The 22,748-nt window shown below is 42.5% G+C and overlaps 1 protein-coding gene across 1 annotated transcript in view; it reads right to left on the reverse strand.

Annotated features, from left to right (window-relative positions):
• TACC2 (transforming, acidic coiled-coil containing protein 2) overlaps nucleotides 1–17,888 on the reverse strand; it is an 85,723-nt gene extending 67,835 nt beyond the window's left edge. Inside the window, exons 1-2 of the mRNA XM_010564660.1 lie at nucleotides 17,768–17,888; nucleotides 10,491–10,622 (exon numbers count right to left, since the gene is read on the reverse strand). The gene's annotated coding sequence lies outside the window, so the exon portion shown is untranslated. The remainder of the gene's footprint in view (nucleotides 1–10,490; nucleotides 10,623–17,767) is intronic.
• Between the last annotated feature and the right edge of the window lie 4,860 nt (nucleotides 17,889–22,748).

Consider the following 22,748-nt stretch of genomic DNA (forward strand, 5'->3'; position numbering starts at 1 on the left):
TTTTCCCTGCAGCCTGCCCTGAACGGTAAGAAAGACCTTGGATGAGAGGGAAGCTCTCCCTCTCCTGCCTGGCCCCAATCCATCGTCTGGGCCTGCCAAAAAGCATCAATTTAGTACTAAATTTAGTGCTGGCTTTTAAAAATATAAGAACCATGTTGACACTATAAGTACATTTTGCAAGAACTTCTCTGGAACCTGAAAAACACACAGACATAGCTCAAAAAGAGAAAAATAATTTTAAAAATCCCACTGTGTCTTCAGAGGACTTAAAGATGCCCTAGGCATTTCAGCCTAGGGATGAACAGCCATGTAACAACTTATTGTGATCCCACTGCTGGAAAGGACTATTTAACTATTCAGTACCATCCTTCAAAATTTATCATTTTCTCTTCCCGTCTGTTTCATCCATTTAAGCAAGAGCCATATTTTGGCCTACACTAAACTAATGTTTTATTGTATCTTGATGTCTATTGGTTAGTTGTTTAAAACGCTGTGCAGGCTCCTAAATATTTGGTCTTATTACATTTCATGTTTATATATAAATTCAGACTTGGGTCACTTGCACCCAATTTGAAATTTTTGGCTTCCATCACAAAACAGTGCTGTACAGGACAGTGATAAGGTTTATGATATACCGAAATTTATGTTCTGTTTCTTTGCTCTTGGCTTCATTGTCCATCGTGCTAGGCATTTACGCCAGTTATAAACATGACCACACATACACACATGGAAACATCAAAGAGCCTACTGAAAGAAAACCCTCCCTCATTCATCTGTCCCTCTTGGGAAAGAGTGGGTGAATATTAAGCTATACCTCCTAGCTGCAATGTATTACTGAGGTACTGTGCAGAAATGAGCACCATATAAAGCAAACCGCATAGACAGAGCAAACCCAAACATCCCAATAACAAAAAAGGTTTCTCTGGTATCCTGAAGGCTGCTGCCAAAGCTCGGAGGAACAGTACTGTCTACAAAAACCAAACAAGCAAAAAGATGGGAAAATATTAAAAAAGGAGATATTATTGTTTAAACATACCCCTCCCCCATTATTATTATTTTTTAAATTTAGATGATACTGCCTTTGCATCCCAAAGATTTGAATACAGAAGTTTTCACCGCAAGGACTCCCTTATTTGTAGGCTGCCTGGTATCAAAGGGCTCATGGCTAGGGCATCCACAACATCAGACTGCTAAGAAAGAGCAACATCTTTCCTAAAGAACTAAAAGGACCAAACTGCTCAAAAAAACCCAACACTGTTCTGTATAGACACAGTTGCAAGGCAAACCAGTGCCTCCGGGAGGCTGGCTGTACTTTTGAGAACACATTAGCACATAAAAGCATTGACACGGTTTGAAGTGCAGTGGTGACAGCCTTTTTAGGACACCCAAGGCTGAAGACTCCAGTACTCCAAAACCCTTCCAGGAGCACCAGCCCTCCTTGACCTTTGCTGATACGCCGTCAAAACACAGGCTCCATCTGCTAAGCCCTTCCCAGAAATACGGGTCTCACAGGACCAGTGTTGATCCTTGTGTTACAGAGAAGGTCAAGCAGACTGTTTTCAACCACGCGGGCACTCAATGTTTGGCATTCATCTTTCTGAAGGTTATACAGCAAGCAGTTTCACAGGCTTTTAAAGAATTCAAGCATTCTTTATTATAGGCTGCACAAAAATACATGGCTTTAGACATGTTACTCATATCCCTGTGCTAATTTACTTGCCATTCATTTTTTCAGTCCTGGGACATTTAGGATTTCCTTTTTTTTTCTTTACTTATTCTCCAAATCTCTCTTACTCCTGGAGACAGATTTTTGCTCCTTAGTCTTACCTCCCTCTCTAAAGTGACCAAGAGAGGATCTATCTTATAATTTCCCCTTGCCTTGAGGACAATCACTTAAAAGACCTCTTCCAGCAATGAGCTGCTGAGGCTGCCGGTTGAACACTACAAGGCATTTACTACCCTTCACTTTGTGCTTTACTTTATCCAGTTAACTCTACTCTTGCGTTATGCCCAGAGATGTACCAGCAGAAATCTTTGCAAGACCACAGTGATCTTGCATTTGTTTTTCCAGCCAGATCGTTCCATGATCCAGCTCGCTGCCTGTACTCCTGCGAGACAGGGGGAGTGGCAGTACTTAGCACTGGTACTGCCATCAAATCCTTCAGAAAGTCACACCTAAGCACAGAAAGCAACCCTAACCCCTTCAATCTCTCTCTCCCCACAGGTGGGATTCTAATGTTTTTTTTGCTTTAGGGAATAGCCACAGTATTGCATGTGAATAGACCACCATTTAAAATTAAAAATCTTTGTTATTTTGAAAGATGGTATCTCAAAGAGAAAACCTAAGCAAACGCCACCTCCAGGAGAGCCATGCAAATTGTCGAAGAGAGGAATGACCTCTTGCTGCTGCTATCAGGTAGCAACAGCAGTGGAAGAAAAACACATTTCTTTCTTTTTCTCTCTTAGGTTTATGGGGCAACTTTGTGCTACAAATGAAAGAGTAAATATGAAAAGTTACCTGAAATATGCAACAAATTTATCCCATTTTGGTTTACTGGCAAAAACCAGTAAAGTGTTAAAATAAATTGTAACACCTATGCTTTAGTAGTGCCTAATAAATAGGCATTTAGTGAAGTTCATGTCCACAGTGTAATTAAGATATGATTATAGTCTATAATTAGCAATTGAAAGGCACATTCATCACCATCCTTCAAAGATCCAGTTGTCCCTAATTTGATGCCACTCCAGTACAGATAAATCAGAAATTCAGCCCTAAAGTAAGAATGACAGACGTTCAGATTGAGACCACAATCTTGTTGGGTTTTGGGTTTTTTGGAGCTATTTCTTGGTTTTTTAATGGGCTTAGAGTGGGGTACTGATTCATGACTAGAGAGTGTAAATGAAATCTGAGCAGTAAAATAACTAGAGACTGTTAAATCAGTGGGATTTCAATATTGACTTCAAGAAAAATAAAAGAATTCATTCAATTGCCTCTGTACAATACCTTGCATAACACAGCCTTATCTATGTTTCCCTGATATAAAATAATACACCACAAAATAACATGAGGAGATACTAGGTGTAAAGCTTCAGAGGTTTAACATACTCTTACAGAGTAAATACCTTGATAAAGACATTGCCTGCTCCACCACTTATCTAAATTAACAGGGTGCAAGGGCTTTATTTGCATTGATACATTGTTAGTTCTTGAAAAAAAACCCCACTGTCTCAGAATTTTAAGCCTGAGCACACTTGCAGAATATTTCCATCTGACAAGTCAAAGAAAAAATGGAGTGACCAGTGATGATGCACCCAGAATGGATACTGCAACTCAAAGGAAGCAAACAGTAGAATGGGTCTGTAAAAAAAATAAAAATAAAATAGAAATAAAAATAAAAAAATAAAAATAAAAATAAATAACTGTGCCCGCCACTCCCATTGCTCACTTTGGTTGCAAAGGTCACTACTTAATCTGAATTGCAAGTGAGATTAATGGCATTAAGAGTTATGAATAACCAAGATGCCTGCTTAGTTATTGAAATTTCCCGTATTGGAAACCCACTGCAAAGATAACAAAAGGGGCCTCTGCACGGTGCTATTCAGGATGCCAGGGGGGCTACAGTCTTTCAGGGGTCGGCAGTGAATTACGATCAGTAACGTGAGAACTAAACACACCAGAAGATTCCGTGTACAAACGCATTTTATGAAATTAAGAAGCCACACAAACAGGGAGATTGGGTTTCCAAGAGCTGAGCACACCCTCAAGCGTGGAAGCCTCCATGGTGGCCGTGCAGAGATTTCATGGAAGGAACAAGGGGGTCTGTCTACAACGCAGATCTCCAGAGCAGACCTACATTTAAGGCTCAAGGGCAGCCAAACCCCTACAGAAAGCTCTTCATCCCACATCATTCTGTGCAGCCTCTGGCCTGTCATTTCCTCCTTTGCTTTCCCCTCCTGCTGAGGCACAGACACTTCAATTTTGTATTCCATTTGTATCATGCTACTACCGTATGAACAAGGCCTGAATTCACTGGATCACAAACAAAACTTTAAACCCCTGTTTTCCAGATTTCTGGCCCAGCCTTCAGAGTGGGACCACAAGCATAACCACACCAAAGGAGGCAGTTTGTTTTACTGCTGAATATGCCTCTGCAGACCACATCCATGAGCTAAATGCCCAAAGCTTTTTTGGCATTTCCATGCACTGGAGTTGCAAAAACATCATCATGGACCATGGGATCTTTTCTTGCTTCCATGCTTCTTTCTAAGCCTTTAAGCATCCTGAGGTGTAAAGATCCCCAAGACAACCGGAGCCAGGCTTGTTAGGAAAGGAGCTGCATAATGCCGGGAGGGGACTGACATTTTTAAGGGCTTTCATGCACCTGCCCTCAGCTGACAAGATCAGTGCAAATAACACTGTCCAGGGCCACCTTATTGCAGGAGATTTCAGGAGGCAGAATCCATAGGTCTCTTGCCCTCAGGGCCTATGTGAAGAATTAGATTATGAAAGTGCAGGATGAAGAAATCAGACAAGAACAGTATTCCCGTCTGGTGAAAGTCTTTGCTGCGACTGCCAAGGATGGGTGGTCAAATGATGACTGGGTAACTTCTTAAAGAAGTTCGCTTACAGCTTCAATTTGATTTCAAAAGAGTTAACAGAAAATTGGCTTGTAGTATTTTAGCTATTTTTCAGGGGTTTCTTTTTGCTTTTGTTTTTACAAGATATAGCATTTGGGGCAGAGTGCGGGCCATATTTAAGCATAACATTGATTATTGAGAAATACAAAATACACCTGACTCCACAGTTTTAACCCATGCATTACCTGCTCTAGGTGATTCCCTGCAAGTCCTCCACCCTCCTGGCAGTGCCAGGCTCCTCCGGTGCCCTTGGAGCTGTCATCGTGCTTGCCACAGTGCCAGGAAACTGCAACCCAAGCCAGGTGTATTATCTCTGCCTTGAAACTGTACTGCCAGTTTTGTAGGGTTGATGCAAGATGTTTAATGCCATTCTGAAATTCCTTGTGGATGGATTAATTAGTGTAATGATATATTCATTTTCACGCTGCTGAACCTACTCTAGCAGCAAGGAAATTACCATATATCGCCTAAGGGAACCTGTAAAATACACAGTAATAACAAGCAAACAGAGGGCTACCATCGCCCTTTTGTCCACTGCCACATACAGAATGAAGCTTTACAACACACACAAATAATTGCTCTCTTTGAGCATAAACATGCAGGCAGAACATACCCTAGAGAGTGCAAATTCTGAACAAAGATATGGTTAGAAAACCGGTGAAATTTCCCACTTCTGTCAGGCATCCATTAATGCTGTGACTTTTAAAAATGCAGTTACTGGAAGCTATTTGTTGAATTGCTGCTGTTTTATGGAAGCTGTCCTCTGCCAGCACACAACATGGGGGTCCCCAGGCACCCTACCCATCACACACAGGACTGTTGTGTCGTCCCCGTCCCCGTCCCCCGTCATGGGTTCACCGAGAATTCTGCAGGATCCAGTCCCTAGTCTGGGGACCCCACCATACCAGTCCCACAATCAGCTACAAGAAAATGCACTTAGTCTGCAACATTTTTGGCTTGAAACACAGCAGACATGCCAGGATTTGATGCCATTACTCAGTAATAGGCTGGAGAGATCCACACTGAGCAACACAAAGCATCCTCCTGCCTGGGGCTGAGCAGTTCTGAACGCATCACTCAGCGGACACAATCTCTTTTAAAAACCTGGAATGAAGGAAATGAATGAAGAGCAGGACTGTGGCTCATTCCTGTCCATTTCCTGCAGACTGGCTGATTACATGGAAGGTATCTATTTCTTCTGTTGTGCTTCAGAAGATGGTGAATGCTTTTGGGGATATCAGCCACAAAGCCTCAAGAAAATCCTTGGGTTTTAGTTTCCAAGACCTAAGCAGCTTCATTTCAATGCCTTCATTCTGTTGCTATTGTAAAAAACCCATCAATTCACTTGTGCAACAGACAATCCAGACACACATTAGAAGTATACTACTATCCAGTTCATATAACACATGTAAAAAACCCCAAATCACTCCCCCCCACCAAATAAGCTACCCCAGCCACCCAGAAAACCAAACCTCAAACCCACCGACTTTGGAAATAACGACGCTTTCAGACTGCATTTGTATCCCTCACTTGTATTTCCCATTTCTTCCTTGTTCAGTGCACTTGTACACTTAGAGTAATGACACATCCCTTTCAAAAGGGTTAAATTCACTCAAGGAAAAAAGCCTTGTGTTTTTGAACCCCATTTAATCCCTTCTTAATTTTGATTACATCATTAAAAGCAACTCAGTCTAGGATTATCACTATTGGTCATAAATGAAGGCAATACATTGATTTTTCTTTACTTAGTTTTACACTAAGCCTCTCCAAAGGTGGGCAAAAGGAGAAAACTTGTTTTCAACATGTGACCAAGCAAATAAATCCTAGAAGTCATAAAGCTTATCCTGTTTTTCTGTGTGACACCACTCAGTTATGCTTCCTCCCAGGGAAGTATTATGAAACCACCTTTTGGAAACCAACAACACAGAAAGCGGAGCTTTCTGCAAAGACTGTTGTGACTTTTTGCTTCTGACAGAAGATTTGTTGCTGTGCTTCCAATTGGTTCCAGGCTCATTTCAGGAAAATTAGGTAAGACGGAGATGTGTATTTAATTTCAGAGATTCAGAGATCAGCAGAAGTTCCCTATCCATGCAGAGTCTCTCAAAATGATCTGACTCCAGTCTGTTTTGTTTTTGAAAGAAAACTGAGCCCATATCTGACAACAAGGAGGATTCACCTCTCCAATCACATTAGCCACATTTATCATCACAGGTATAGCTTTCAAAGCAGGTAGTGAGGCTACAGGTGAGGACATGCACAAAGACAGCATTTGCTTTTTGCTCTACAGAACGGATTATACTCATCTCTCTTCCTTATAGGACAATCAAAGGGATGGATCAGCTCTTCAGAGCCTTTCCTATCTGTAGGGCTTCCATAAAGGACAAGTTACACTTACTAGCAATATTTCAGCACTTCTCCCACATTATGAAGTGTCTGTGATGCAGTTCATAACGTGACCATCATAATCACAAAGGAGATCAAAATGCCTCAAGGATCCATTTTGCAGAAAATTGTGCAGTGGCACAGCATTTGCAGAAGTTTAGCACCTTGCCATCCAGGCAATTGCCATAAATGTGACAAAGTGAAACATAACCCAATTTGCATGCTATTATTTTCCATGGCTGATTTGACTTGATACACATGAATCACATAAAAATGCAAGACAGTCCAAGAAGTATTTACATAAGGGGCTGCTTGTAACAGCAAAGAGCTATTTGGACAGTAACGTACTTCCTTTTCAAGAGGATGCAAGAATTATCTTTCGTCCCACAGATATCTCTAATTTTCACCTCTGTATACATCTTAATTTCCATTAAGATCTGTGAAAGTCTGTGTTCATGTTACAAAAAGAACAAACACACAAGTTCAGCTTTAGAGAAAGAAGGCTGTGGGTGATAAGACTGCTATTCTCAAGGCGTAACAAGGATGCTTGCCAGCGTACATTTTGTTACTGACATCCTAGGCTGGATTTTGATTCTGCATTAAGCAGTTCTACTAATAGTACTTAATTACACCATTGTTTACCCCATCCAAGAGATTCTTACGCACACATAGACATTTACATTATTAAACACACTACATCACTATCAAAACCAAACAGAAACTTGAGAGGCACAAGCCAATCTAAATATGTGAGCACAGCAGTTCCGCTTGTCTGCAGAGTTCTAAAATTATTACTCCTCTCTTTGATGCTGAATTCTAGTGAAAAGGAATAAAAAAATCACCATGTGTTTTGGTGGTTTCAATTTGGATTTGTAAACAATTGTCATCTGTGACTACACTAAAGCACTCACAGAATGAGAAATTCAGTCCAGGGTATCCATAAAGTTCAAACAATTTTGGACAATTCTCTGCAAAGAGCCAACATCTTGGGGTGAATACTTTCTAACTTACAACCTCACCTGACCACTTCTCTCCATTTTTAGAGAATGACCATGGTATCTACTCTTCATTCAGAAAATTCTCTCCGGATTACAGAACTTGCATACTGGTGCAAAACAGACTTTCGAGCATTTCTGTTCCGCACCAACTATACACAGGTTAAAAATCATGGGTCCAGTATCATGGAGGAACATTACACAGAACACTTGGCCTGTGTTACACCAAGCACATACAGTAGAGGCGAGGACACCATTTTCTGATCAAAATAATCAGAACTTTAGAAAACAGTCAGCCAACATGTTTCCTAGATATTATACTGCGGATGGGTTTCTGAATAGCAAAACACATTGTATTGGGTTTGCATGGTAGCAAGGGGGCTACAGGACTGGCTTCCCCTATGTCTGACAGAGCCAATGCCAGCCGGCTCCAAGACGGACCCGCTACTGGGCCAAGGCCGAGCCCATCAGCAATAGTGGTAGTGCCTCTGGGAGAACGCATTTAAAAAGGAGAAAAAGTTTCTGTGGCACAGAAAATGCAGACAGAGAGAGAAGTGAGAAGATGTGAAAGCCCCAGCCCTGCAGACCCCCAGGTCAGTGCAGAAGGAGGGGCAGGAGATGCTCCAAGCGCCGGAGCAGAGATTCGCCTGCAGCCCGTGGGGAAGACCACGGTGAGGCAGGCTGTCCCCCTGCAGCCCAGGGAGTTCCACAGGGGAGCAGATCTCCACCTGCAGCCCGGGGAGGACCCCACGCCGGAGCAGGGGGATGCCCAAAGGAGGCTGGGACCCTGTGGGAAGCCTGCGCTGGAGCAGGCTCCTGGCAGGATCTGTGGAGAGAGGAGCCCACGATGGAGCAGGTTTGCTGGCAGGACTTGTGACCCCACGGGGGACCCACACTGGAGCAGTCTGTGCCTGAAGGACTGCAGCCTGGGGGAGGGACCCACGCTGCAGCAGTTCGTGAAGAACTGCAGCCCATGGGAAGGACTCATGCTGGAGAAGTTGGTGGAGGACTGTCTCCCATGGGAGGGACCCCACGGTGGAGCAGGGGAAGAGTGAGGAGTCCTCCCCCCAAGGAGGAGGAAGGAGCGGCAGAGACAATGTGTGATGAACTGACCACAACCCCCATTTCCCATCCCCCTGCGCCGCTGGTGGGGGTAGGGAGAGAATTCAGGAGTAAAGCTGAACCCGGGAAGAAGGGAGGGTTGGGGGAAAGGTGTTTTAAGATTTGGTTTTATCTCTCATTATCTTACTCCGATCTGATTAGTAATAAATTAAACTAATTTCCCCAAGTCAAGTCTGTTTTGCCTGTGACAGTAATTGGTGAGTGATCTGTCCCTGTCCTTATCTTGACCCACAAGCCTTTCATTGCATTTTCTCTCCCCTGTCCAGCTGAGGAGGGCAGTGATAGAGCGGCTTTGGTGGGCACCAGGCATCCAGCCAGGGTCAACCCACCGCACATATCTATTGTTTACATTTTCATGCGTGATTCAGAGTATCCTCCTGCTGACAGCAGCATTTTTTAACATTTCTGAACAGAGCTTTAATGGAATAACTGTATTTCCTGTGGTGTCTCCTGTCTTGTATCGTACTTGTCACAAGCTGCCAATCTGTATTTGTGGGGTGGAGAACAGTATTCTCCAGGGAGTGCCCATTTAATATTCTCAGCTGTGCTGTGACCTTTTCCATTAATAGATGTCACAATAAGGGCATGCCTTTATTGCTGAGCCACAACAGCATACTGGTTAATCACCCACAAGACAGGCATCATCTGAAGCTCTGACATGAATATCCAAGCACATGCCTCATCTTGACTATATTTGAGATGGGAGGACTCAGTTTGGGGGTTTTGCAAGCAAAAATGCCCTAGGCCATCTATCTAACATTATGGCACCAATCAATGCAAGTCTGAAGGAGAGAAACACTTTGAAATCAAGATAATTCAACATTTCTTCAGCAAGAACAAAACCAAGCTGAACTACTTCTTTCAGTACTGACAACTACAATGTAAATCAGTAGTGTGGGGTGGGGAAGATGCTGGCAGCACCTGAAGAGGAATGAGTAAAACAGTCCTCTTGAATATGACCTCATCTTGCGCAGTTTCACCAACGCCCCCTCCCCCAAACAAACAAACAAAAAATAACCCAAACCAAAACAAACCCAAACTTGAACTTCAAGAAAGGAAAATATTTTGGGGAAAAAAAAAAAAATTATTAATTTAAAAATAGTAGGAAAGATCAGCATAGTAATAACCAGTGTAGTCCAAGCTCCCTCTTCTGGTCTTTTGGAGTAAATATTCTGGAGTAAGCAGGTCTTGATTACCATTTGGTTTCAAAATCCAACAACAAAATGTTCATATAACTTAGACAAAACGCCTGTTAAAGTTATTCAACCTCTTCCACACTAGTTATGTTTTCTTAAGCAAGGGATGTACAGACATGGAAATTTATTGTAATGTATGAAAAACATTGCACAATACCTCTTTTTTTCCCTTGTGAAACCTTCAGTTTCTTGAGCAGGCAGTTCTACACCATCACCAGGAGCCGCAGCCAAAGGTACATCCTCAGAAACAAGGTTATCAACTTCTTTGCAGCTATCAGGCTTGGAAGTGCTGCAAAACAATTATTAAAAATAAGATGACAAATTTCAGAAGTGCTCATGAAGCTTTAGTCAAGTCTCCTTAAAAGATGAACTTTGGCTGGATCTAAACTAAGGAGCTCTAAGGAGCACATCCTGCCCTTCCCAATTCCATCTCCCTCCCACCTCCCACAAATTACTTCTTCCTACAAACCCTATTTCACTTAATTTCTCAGATGACCACATAACCAGTAATACTGCAAAGTTTTGACAGGTCTTATAGACCATAACAATAACTGCCAGAGGAATTTAATTGTACATGAAATTAGCAAAATAAATAAATCACTAATGACTACTTTGCAGTTCTCACACAGCCCTTTCTCGTCAGTGTGCAATACAAACATTCAACTGACTTGTCTTTTAGAAAAAACTAAAATCCAGGACTAAAAAATTCACTTACTTTAAAAGCTCTCCCTATGCTGTAAAACTAAAAGCACAATAATCCCCGAACTCATGACATGAATGTTCAAGATTACAGGACTGTAATACTGCTGTATTTGTTAATTCCTACAAGTCCCTCTGCTCAGCAAAGCCCAAGACCCAAGCTCAGAAGCACGACAGTCATGTAATGATTTCCAGAGCACGTAAATACAGATTGGAAAGACCGAGTTTCTTCATAGCAAGGAAACGAACTGTGGGGCACTTCGAGGAGGCATGCCTGCTCCTGGTCCCTGCAGAAAAGGAGTTCTTGCACACAGACACTGACCAGAGTACAGGAGGAAACTGCCATCTGCCTAAATCCCTGGCATGCAGGGGAGGGTAGTCTTGCCATTCCCTCTCCTCAAGGCAGACTAGAGCAGAATGCACCATTACAGCTCCCTTAACTTTCTGTTTTCTTAAGCAAAACCCAAATTAGAAAAAAAGCTTTCAACAGCAGCACAAATAAAACACTTCTCTCCTGAGCGTTCTCATGATTTTTAAGAGTGTAAATCACCCGTGTATCCAAAAGATCACCCCACAAGAAGCTCACGCGCATTCTCCCTCACTTTAAGCACACTGGTAACCACACTACTCCCCCTGCTCTTGGCCACACTCATTAAACTAATGACAGGAAAGGAACTAAATAACCAGTGACTTCATGTCTCAAAAGCATCTTGTCACACCACACTGTCCTTTCTAGGGCACCTACAACATACCAGAGGGATACAGATGTCCAGGGGTAGCAGTCACACACAACAGCCTCCCCTCACGCCAGCTCCTGCTTCCAGAGATCCAAGACACAAGCGTTTTAAGGAAATGTTGGTGGAACCAGGTCTTGGCTGAGAAGTTTCTTTTAGATTTCCTGAACTAAATATAAACAGCTATCTTAGCCATTCCTTTTCAAATTTCCTCTGCCCTCCCCCCCAAGTAATTATACTGTAATTGTAGACAGTAGATTAAATTGTGTTACTGAATAAGAGTTGGTAAAGTTCAGGGACAGATTGTTCCTTTCTTTAGAAACATGTATACAGAGGACAAACATAAATCACATCCCTAACTTTAGCTACAATACATACACGCATGCGAACAGTTATTTCCCAAAGTGTTTATCCACTAACCTACCAAGATCATGAAAGCTCTTTCTGAGAGTGGTTTACCTTGATTAGCTCATATCCATGAAGTCACTTTGTGCCATATGGGATAGCTACTCATAATTTCTTAGAAGAAATTATATCTGCTTTATGCACTCCTTCCTTCCTTTTCCCCAGTTTGTCCAAACTGGTCTGACATTGACATAGACTTCCTAAATTTTCAGTCACATCAAGTTAAAATAAATAAATAAATAATAATTAAAAAGCAAGATGTTTCCTTTTTCATGCAAAGGACTTTTCCCTTTGCTAAAAATGTCTTTGTCCTAATATAGTAATAGCATCAAACATATACAAAGGCAATGTGACTATATAGGGTCACACGAAGACTAGAGAAAGTAAGATTTTAAAGCAAAAAGTAAACTGCTAAAAATAAGTGAATGCTGAACATCTGTTTGGAGAGTAAACAAAGAATTGCAAAACCCAAACAATTCACAAGAGGGCCCAGCCAAGCAAGAATACCTAACACACATAAAATTATAGACCTTGTGTTACGCACACATAAAACATTCCCAGTTAATTGCTTATAGTAGCACCTGTTCCCCTCTCACCGCCACCCTTCGCACAGGCCCCACTGCCCACCTACAGCCCTTCAGCTTCCCCCTTTAAGTCTTTCCACATAAAATGAAACAATTTTCAGAGATACACTTTGACTAATGTCATTCCTAACACTCTCTGCAAAGCAAAACTAGCTATCAGAATACTGGCATTTTTGGAAAAGCTCTGCTCCCTGGCCTTCACAAAGCACAGAGCTTATTTTTATGAGCTATAGTATCTCTTTGTGTTAAAATCCACAAATAATTTCCTTTCAACTTTCCAAGCTTCATCTAAACCATCAAGTACTGGATTCCCATGAAGACCACGCCTGCCAAGTATCAGCTGCCTTACTTGTACAAGTGGACTTGTGAAGGAACATGGCAAGAGATGCAGCTGGTACTTGCATTTTCTCTGACATCTTGCACCAACATGAGCTCCAGGAGGTATCCACCTGTGTGCCGTGGGTGGGCAGACTGTAGGACAGGCTACCACGGGCTGCCTCCGCTCCTTTTCCCCTCTGCTGTTGCTCTGACAAGGGGTCCACAGTACCAGGGAGTGTTGAGCAAGGCCATGAAAAGTAGGTTGCAAGACTAATCACACCAGGTCTGGGGCTAATATTGCCACATCATCATTTTGGCACCTTTCAGTATGGTTTGCAGATAGAATTGCAACAGCATAGAGCTGCTGGTTATTGCCCATCACTAGATGGGCATTACATGCAGATGGGTGCTGCCCACTGGTGGCATAATAAGGCCGCAAGGGACAAGGCAGAAGCAGAGCAGCTCAGAAATGGTACAGACTGCACGAATTGAGGCAGGGTAGCACAGCACAGCAACCCTGTCCAAAACACAGACTCTGTGTCCACTCTAAGCTCTCCAGCCAAAGTCTGCATCAACTCAGGTACAGGTATCAACTCATGCTATCAACTCAGGGTACTTGTATCAGCTCAGACATGAAGCGGCTACATTAAAACCTCTGCCTCTCCACAGCTCTTACTAAACCAAGATTTGCCATTAAACTTATTTTCCAACTAGTAATATTCTAATGGTTGTAGCAAGAATACTACCAAAAGGGCCAAGTTTTCTCAGTGCACAATAAACTATACATTGGCCAGTCTTTATCCTGCAGAGTCCAGGTGATTAGAAAACAAACATTTTTCCAGGTGCATCTCTGTTCAAGTAATTCTCAAAAGTCACTTTCTGATTGTCTGTATATATGGATAACCCTGAGTATTCCTGCCTGCTTGTGCTGCTAATAATGAGGAGCACACCCTGAGAGCATCACAGTTCCCCAGGCTGTGAACTGTGTGACCAGGAAAGGTCCATTGGCAGATAAAGCAACACAGCTTTTAGTGCATCCGACATCACCTATCGCAAATTCCCTTACGACAGCTTAATGTGCCCTCTGCATAACAGGAGCTGGCAAAGAGGCTGATGTAGGGGAACATGTTTTCCAACGCCTACTCAGCTTTAGCACAGCTTTCCTTCTCTAGTATTCGTGACAGAGCTGCAACAGCTCTGTTTGGTCTGGACTAAACACCATGCTGCAGCTTTGCAACCTCAGCTGGAGATTAAATGCAAGAGCAGAAGCTTTCCTTAGCATGTGGAAGGGACCAGACTGGGTTGCCCTGCCTGCTACCTATGGCCTGACGCTAAAGGCACCTCATGCAGTGAGTACTTTCCAAGCTGCCATTTTTAAATAGGCGCTTACAGGGTTTTTCTTCCCCACAAGACAAACAGCAAGTTGCAGTGAACAGATAGACACTGCTCAGAAATGTTTAACACCTCTAACCATGGAGCCCAGCTAAGCTGCGGTCTTGTACAGCCGCGGCACTTATCTGCCTTCTCTGCCTTTCTAATCCAAGCATTTCTCATATAAAACAGAAGTCCTGTTGCACAGCTCTGCACCTGCAGCATAGAGAGAAAGATGTGTCTAGCCAAAGTTTCTCCTACTGCAACGTGTACTGGCAAATCAGAGTGAACTTGGCCTTTCAGTTTCATTGCTAAACAAAAATGCTTGGCAGAACAGCCAGTGAACTTTTTTACCTAATTCTTTTCAGGGCACTCCTCTGTAGATACAGTAAAAAAAATCTACTTACTGAGCAGATGATACCATGTTGTCCCTGATCAATATGTTATCAGCAGGGGAGGAGAGAGGCAGACAGTCATCCTCAAGAAGCAAAACAAAGATACAGTTTCTTGACTGGACAGATGGAGGGACAACCTGATCTCTTATTATGCACTGCCATCTGGAAGACATTTAGCACAAACTGACCCCTACCTTATATACACCATTATTTTTCCCTGTCAAAGTGCACACCATCTGCATTATGTGACAGCCCTGATGGAGAAATACATGGAAACAAAAGGAACACATTAGTAAATAACTAAATATATTGGGGGAAAAACACTTTATAATTGTACTTTACTGCAGACAGACTGGAATAGCATCATGCCAACTAGTAGCCCTGGTAACATTTCAAAAGTATAGTGCTGAGGTATAATCAGTAGGCATCAACACAGTGACATCACTTGTGCGTGCATTAGAGAATTTTTTTGCAATCACATTGTAAAGCAGTGCTGCAGTATTTCTACATAAAATGTGAAAAAAGCAGTGGCTTTAATATGATCATCTTACTTATATAGGCAAGAATCTTCTCCACATCACAGAAGAGGAGGGATAAGGCAATGACTTGAAACAACAAACATCACTGAGACTCTTCCCTTGGATAAGAAAAGCCCAGTCCTGCTATTACTGATCCTCATTGTGAGCATAATCCCATGCATTTTAAGAGTACTGCCTTCATTTGCTGCTAACATTATGTTGTTACCAGTTTAGGTCTGACCAAACCACAGAGAAGTCAGCAGTGTTTATCAGTGCTGGAAGAAAGTTGCACCATGCCTGCTTTCAGACAGGAGCTACAGCAGGGGTCCAGCTGCATTGATATTAACCCCTCTTCTGGCAACCACCTGCACCTGTGGGTGGGCACATGTGGGAGCCACTGAGTTTCTACTGCCGGGACACCAGGGAACACTTCTGCAAGGCTCACAAAGAAGCTGGCAAGCATAACAGCCTGGACAGGAAAGACGGGTGCAAGGAGAACAGGTAGGCTTTTATGTCTAAAGCTGAACAAGGATGCAAAATAAAGGAGTAAGAAAAACAAACAGTACTGACAAGAGTTAACTGGTGCAGCTTTTTAAAAAAAATAAACAAAAAAATTAAAACCAACAAACACAGGAGAACTATCTGCAGCCAGATTCACTCTAGTTGACCACAGTATATTTCTCTCTCACTTTCCTCCGTTTCAGGAACTGAAAAACTACCTACTTCCACACTGAATATCCCTTTTTAGCAAGCAACTTTTTAGCACTGAACCCTTGCAAAAATCCTTGCACCTTCCTCCAGTTCAGGATATGGAAACAAGAGGCAGATCCTGTGGTTGCTGCGCAGTCTATGTGCCCTCAACCCTACTGGGCTCAGCCACCCTGTATGGGGTAACTACAGCTCAGCACCAGCACTCGCAGCCTACACAACTGGGGTGAAGCAAGGAATCCCGACACTAACTTTTGGACATTAACGGTAAAAACATTTTAAAGACAGAAGTTATGAAGAAGGTCAAAAGAAAAGGTATAATAAATACAATTAACTTGAATTTCCAGATCCAGATGAGAATGTGAACAATGTGAATTCATGAGGTTTACAAGAAGCAGTAAATTAAAACACTCTAAGACTGTTCTTCCTAAATGTTTCCTAAGGTGACATTTAATCATAGACAGCTTGTGTGCCTTTTTCCCTACAAACAGCAAACTATTACCCCAAGGGCAACAGAGTCTTCTATTTCAGACTGTAGTCCAGAGACCATGTATAAATCTTCCTGGCACTTCTGGTGTTAGTCTTTTCTTCATTCCTCTGCATTCAGAGTAGCTCACAGCTCTACCTCAATTACTGCTCACTCTTTTCTAACTGCCGTGCTACTATGGCCAACAATCCATTAGCAAGAAAAAACACAATCCACGAAAACCCATCAGTAACCGAATTACATTTGTTAAAAACAAAAGAAACACAACTCTTTGAGTAAAAACTTACAAGAACTGGAAGAAATCCACATCATTAGCTTCCCACTGTAAGCTTCTCTAGATGATCTTACCCCGATTGTAGGAAAAAGTGTTTCTAACACATTCACTCAGCCAGCATTAGCAACTAACCAGCTTGGGGACTGATGGAAGACCAGTACAGGCTAAACAGCAAAGTCACCCAGCTTTTAAGGTGGATTGAGCAAACCACACAAGCTCCTTTCTGCCTTTGATAGCATATTATTGCTACTTCAGACAACCAATTTAATGCGAGCTTAAATATATTGTGTATGTTTACACTCCACCGAATTCACAATGACTGAAGGGTAAACACACCCTACAAGGCTTCCTCTACCATTGGCAGTTAAGACAAATTCATGTGCCCGAAGATCCTGACAACTCAACTGCCACCAGCACAAATAAAGCAACAGTTTCTCTTCTGAGTGCAAGTAAAAGCACACAAAAAGCCCAGTGTCCAACAGAGATGTGATACTTTAATGCCTTTTAATCAGCACTATACTGTTAAGGAACTTCTCAAAATTAAAGAAAATGCCCAAAGGATCAGTTGCCTTGTACTAATCCAAAAAAAGTATAAACACCTAAAAAAATAAGACATATATTGCACCTTCACATGGCATGACCCTCCTATGTGCCAAAGTGATTCAGTCTCAGGGAAAGGTAAACGGCATCTTTCTTTGAAGGTTTTGATAGAGGGAGATTTCAATTCTGATACAGATTTCTACCGACAGATGCTCCCCTTACTACAGACAGACTCGGCAAACCCATCAGCAACTGGCCATACCAGACATATATCCATCCACGAAGAGTGATAGCAATTTCTAAGCTAGCGCTGACCTCCGTGGTCCTCCACCCCCCCCCACATCAGCAAGGACTTTGCAGCTGCTTTCCACCACTCCAGCTGCAACGGCTCTGTACAATACCTTGCTGCAGTCAGCTCAGCAGCATCCACGGGGTCAACATTTCCATAAGCCGCAGAAACAGCTAAGGGTTGCTCAGAAGGATCGAGGGGAGAAGCCAACTGTATATCATCACCTGGCCCAGGAGGGCTGTGGAGAGAAAAGACATGGAAAAAGGTCTGAGTTATTGCAAAACTATTGTCATTTGGCTGTCTGAAGGGCTGTACTTTAGCACACATATGCTAACTTGTGTGTTAGGGAACGCAGTGAAAGTTGGCGGTTTTAATACAATTTGCTTTTGTGCACAGCTCTACTGTTCCCACCGGCCTGCAGTCACTGGATATTGTCTGTGTTACAACTGCAGGAGCAATGAGATAATACAATCCAACAGCATATTAACCCCATTTTATGATTTTAAAAAGCAAACAAGAAAACGAACTACTGCTTAAACAAGAGAAATGGCAAGACTTCCTTGCTCAGAAACCACGTAACACACAGGGAGCTCCAGTCCGGCTTTCACCTGCCATGGAGCTGCACAGGCGCTCATCAGTGGGAGCACAGTCAGACAAAGGTGTCCCTGGCATTGCAGGGAGCACACGCAGGGAGACAGCCAGCTTTGTCCCATACCTGGCGAAAGCTGGGTGCTGCCGAGTACTAAGTGGCTAAAAGAAAACAATTTGGAAACACACCCTTGAATCAATAAGGAAAGAAGCCTCACTGAAGAAGTGGGTTTCGTTTGTTTTTAACAAAGACACCAAACCATAGGAACCCCCTGAAAACAATGTTTTTGTTGCTTACTTCGACCGGACTTTCCCATGTGGCCACCCAGAGACCAGGGCCCTGGAAGTGTCAGTTCTCCCCGGAACTCACTGAAATCCTTAGGTTTTTGTAAAACATAAAATGTGACCTTTAATTGGGGTTCCAATTGGACATCTGCAGATTCACCCAACTGGCTCGGTTTTGAGGTGCCGCCTTCCTGAACACCCTTCTGTTCATGTCGTTTCCAGTACTACCAAGTGAACACAACCCTGTACACAGATGGATGGTACCTTACGCAGACAGATTTGAGCAGAGGTGTATAAACTTAAAACTCTCACTCAGTCAGCTTTAACACTTGACAATTACTTCCTCACCTAACTGCAAATCCAATGGATCAGTATGATTCTCTACCATAGTCTAATTTTGGTTCAAAGAACATAACAAGGAGTTAAACTGCACTATAATAATGTCAATATTATTCTGGTAACTTCACATGTCTTATCTAAAAGATTCTGTAAAGTAACATGTTCATATGGGAATAATAATTTGTCAAGATTGTTTTCTTATTTTTTTATTTTATTTTTAATTAATTACACCTGTGATCCTTTATAAGCCAGTGTTTTTGCTTTTCATTTCCAGTGTTTTCACAGCATCATTCCGACTCGGTCCAGTTCATTTGTCCATGGCACCCCTGACAAGCCAAGTGACGTTCTCTCCTCTGTTACACCAACACTTAACAAGAGCAGGGTTAAGTCACTGCACCGAGTGCAGTTCTCAGATGACAGCCTAGAACATTTGATTATTTTTTAAACTTACAATATTACTTTTATCTAATTACAATACTAAGCAATTAACTGTCCACATGTTCTCTGGTTTAACCACACCTGAGGGCTCAGCCTGTTGTAGGAAGCTTTGAGCTAAGACATTTACTGGTTCTAAAGTCCTTTAGCTTATTAGCATAAAAGGACAGGTTTCCACTCACAGTTAAGAGTTGCATATACTTCCAGCACAAACCGGGGTGCCCCCTCTGCTTTGCCTTAAAACGAGTGTTTAGAAAGCAGATCTTGACAACAGGACATTGCAACTTCTTCGTTATATACACAAGGAGTCAAACACAGATGGGCAGATCTTGTTCTGGCTACTGACAGAGCACTAAGGGTCTTTCCTGTGAACACACAGAAAGTACAGCACAAGCCAAAACTGCAATTGAAGCTGTTGTACTGGTGTACCCCAAACTGGCGAGAAGCGCAGTGTTTGCCTGCCGCCATTCACATCTGCTGTACCACCAACTCCCAGGCTGTGATTTTCAGACAGTCTATGAACAACGTAACTTGAAACTCGGGCTTGGGGAGGTGACGGCAAAACTGCTCATTGCTAAGCCACCTTGCTCTGTGCGGCACAAACAACGAAGCTATCCCAAAGCTGCTCAAACTAGTTCCACAACTGACATTCCTGGGCATCACAACTGCCTTCGCCTTGCAGGCGCCAGCCACCAGGTCCCTGCTGTAAGTCCTCTGCAGCAACCAGCCTTTTAGGCCAATTTGTTTCAAGAATCGAGCTCTGTAGAAAGGCCATGAGCTTTTTCCATTCCATTGCCCGAGTTCTGGGTCAAGTCTGGAAGAGGATCTACTTAAAATGACTTCCAAATTCTACTTATGACAAGCATGACTGAAATACTTTTCAAAGGAAAATACCTCACAGTTTAACAAGCAGTTGCTTACTAACAGCTGCAGCGAGCACACTAAATTCAGCCCAAAGACCAAGGGGTTCAGTCTGTTATTAGTGTGTCACAAGTGAAAGATGTTGCTCATCAAGTGTCCTTAGGCTCTTGAGTTTCATAATTTCACTTTTAAGGCCTCTACTTATCCTTGAAAAGAGATATTCCAAGTCACTGTTAGAAGGCAGATACGCAAATAGCAAGTTTCAGACAAAGCTTGATCCATACTTGTCATTAAATGAATGAGAAATAACTGCATAAACCTATGTAATTTCTTCTGTTTAAACATAGGAGGTCTGACCTCTGGCTATGTAAGAAGCTTTCGAACCAAGGCAGGAAATGTATTTAAAATCTGTAAAAAAGCACAGCTTTAAACACACGGACACAGAGGCAAGCAGGGTCAGGTCCTCGGCGCCAACCTTGCGAACACAGCGGTGCTCTGGTGGGTCCGTTTGTTGCTCTCCTACTGACATCGGTGAGGTGCAAACTCTAAAACCCCCATTTCACACTAAAGTTTTAAAATGTTTTGACACTGGTGCTGGAGACAGAAGGCAGCTACGGGTCTTGGCATTTTCTCCCTGTCCATGTTTTTCCAATCAGGAGAGCTGGATGTGGCTCCCTTTGAACAGTCAACAACAGCTCCAAGTTTACTCCAAGGGAAACCAATATGCATTTCAAGCCCTGCTATCTCCCAGTCCCAAACATTTGGTTGCTTTTAATGAGATAACGGTAAGATTTATAGATCCTGCTCTTACTCCAGAAATCTCTGGAAAATGCCACCAACAACAAGGCAGGACTGAGCTCTCAGCACTCTCATCACCCGCTATTTCATTTTCTTCAAGGAACAAGATGTTGCTCACTGGGTACAGCAAGGCTGATAGACAAAAGCCTCTAGATTTCATACTTGGCTTTGTAATAACTTGGGCCAAACAGGCAACTTTTTGAGCCTCAGTTTACACATGCATAAGAAAAAATATTGAGAGAATTTGCTATTTCTAGTAAGTTCTTACACTGCAATTCTTTGCAAGGGAAAGAGATCTAGCAGCACCTACATCAGTTCAAATTCATTCATTGGAACACATTGTACCTCGCAAAATTTCATCCATTTTATTAATTCCTTCCTTCACAATATTCCTTTTTACCTTCTCATACTTTATTTTGTAGCTTATCATCTCATACATTAGCCACATTCATTGAAATAGACTTCAGGTATAGAAAATCCAACACTGACCTGCTATAGTAACTCTATGCACCTTTGGTATTTCTGTTCCACATATTTTCATGATTATTGGGACTCCTGTCAATATGATTTAGCAGAGTAGGAGGTAAGAAGCTATCAAGAAGCTATTTCTCAGATCAGAAATCAACATTACTGGTATCAGAAACTAAAACTAATCTTGCTCAGGAAACAACTCAGAAGTGCTTCGTAAGATACCACAGGATTAAAAACAAACAAACCCCTCTTTTTTCCCCCCCATACTATTTCTTGTGAGGTAATTTAAGACCAATTTATATATTAATAGAATTTTAGGAAAAATAGGAGATGCTAAGATTGAAACGGAAAGTCTGGTTTTATTTCCCAATGAACTAAGGAGACATCTATACAACCAAATTATGTCCCCACAGGGTGAATCCATATGCCAGCAACAGTTTTAAAAGCTCAGACACAGCAATAACTGGGGGTCACCAGTTACTTTTGCTGGTCACTATGCATAGATATAGCCAAGGTTTTACTTTTACCAGCTAGACATATACTTAGAGTCAAAAGTTCAAGTTTTGGTAAATATGCTGCCTTTTGTAAATGCAACAAAGAATTACTTATGCATTTAAATATGTGATTTTGGAAAAATCTCTCCAATTCCTTCCGTACTCTGAAGGGGAAACTATGCCTTAAGTGCCTCGCATCAGCACTTTGTATTTACACTGCAAGCCCTTCTGCATGCCTCAGCCAGGCTGAGTCCTACTGAGCTGGGCGCTGTACAAACATAGTAATGAAAGTATCCAAGAGATGAACTGGTATGTGTTAATTAAACAAATAAAATCACTGTCATACAGGGGACACTAGAGTTTGATGTACAGTACTGTGCATGGCAGCATTTCTTCTACACTTACGGAAAAAAGATATTGCTACCAACATACCAGAACTGGCTCCTGGGGGAATTATTCCAGTGTTTGAGATTTACATGCTCCTTCCTCTGAGCCAGACTCGAGCGATCAGCAGAACAGGTCTGGATGCTGGGTGACCATGTTCAGAGCGCCTAGGAAGAGCCAGCCCACCACAGCTTGGGCAGCACCTGAGTCACGCCTGTCCCCAAGGAAGGGAACTGTCATCATCCTGGCAGAGCAACAGGAACCAGCTGCATCTCCCAAAGGCTGCGGGCTGGCTGCAGTCCATGCGGGAACGCACGACTGCCCGGCTCCGGACACAAGGCTGTGCTTCCAGCAACAAGGGAGTCCCTTCTCTGACTGCAAGTTTCCATACTAAGACAGTAAGAAAGGAAAACAAATGCAGAAACTGCATTCTGGAGA

This window comes from Haliaeetus leucocephalus, unplaced genomic scaffold (genome assembly GCF_000737465.1).
Source record: "Haliaeetus leucocephalus isolate CR32 unplaced genomic scaffold, Haliaeetus_leucocephalus-4.0 Scaffold184, whole genome shotgun sequence".
Taxonomy (NCBI): Eukaryota; Metazoa; Chordata; class Aves; order Accipitriformes; family Accipitridae; genus Haliaeetus; species Haliaeetus leucocephalus.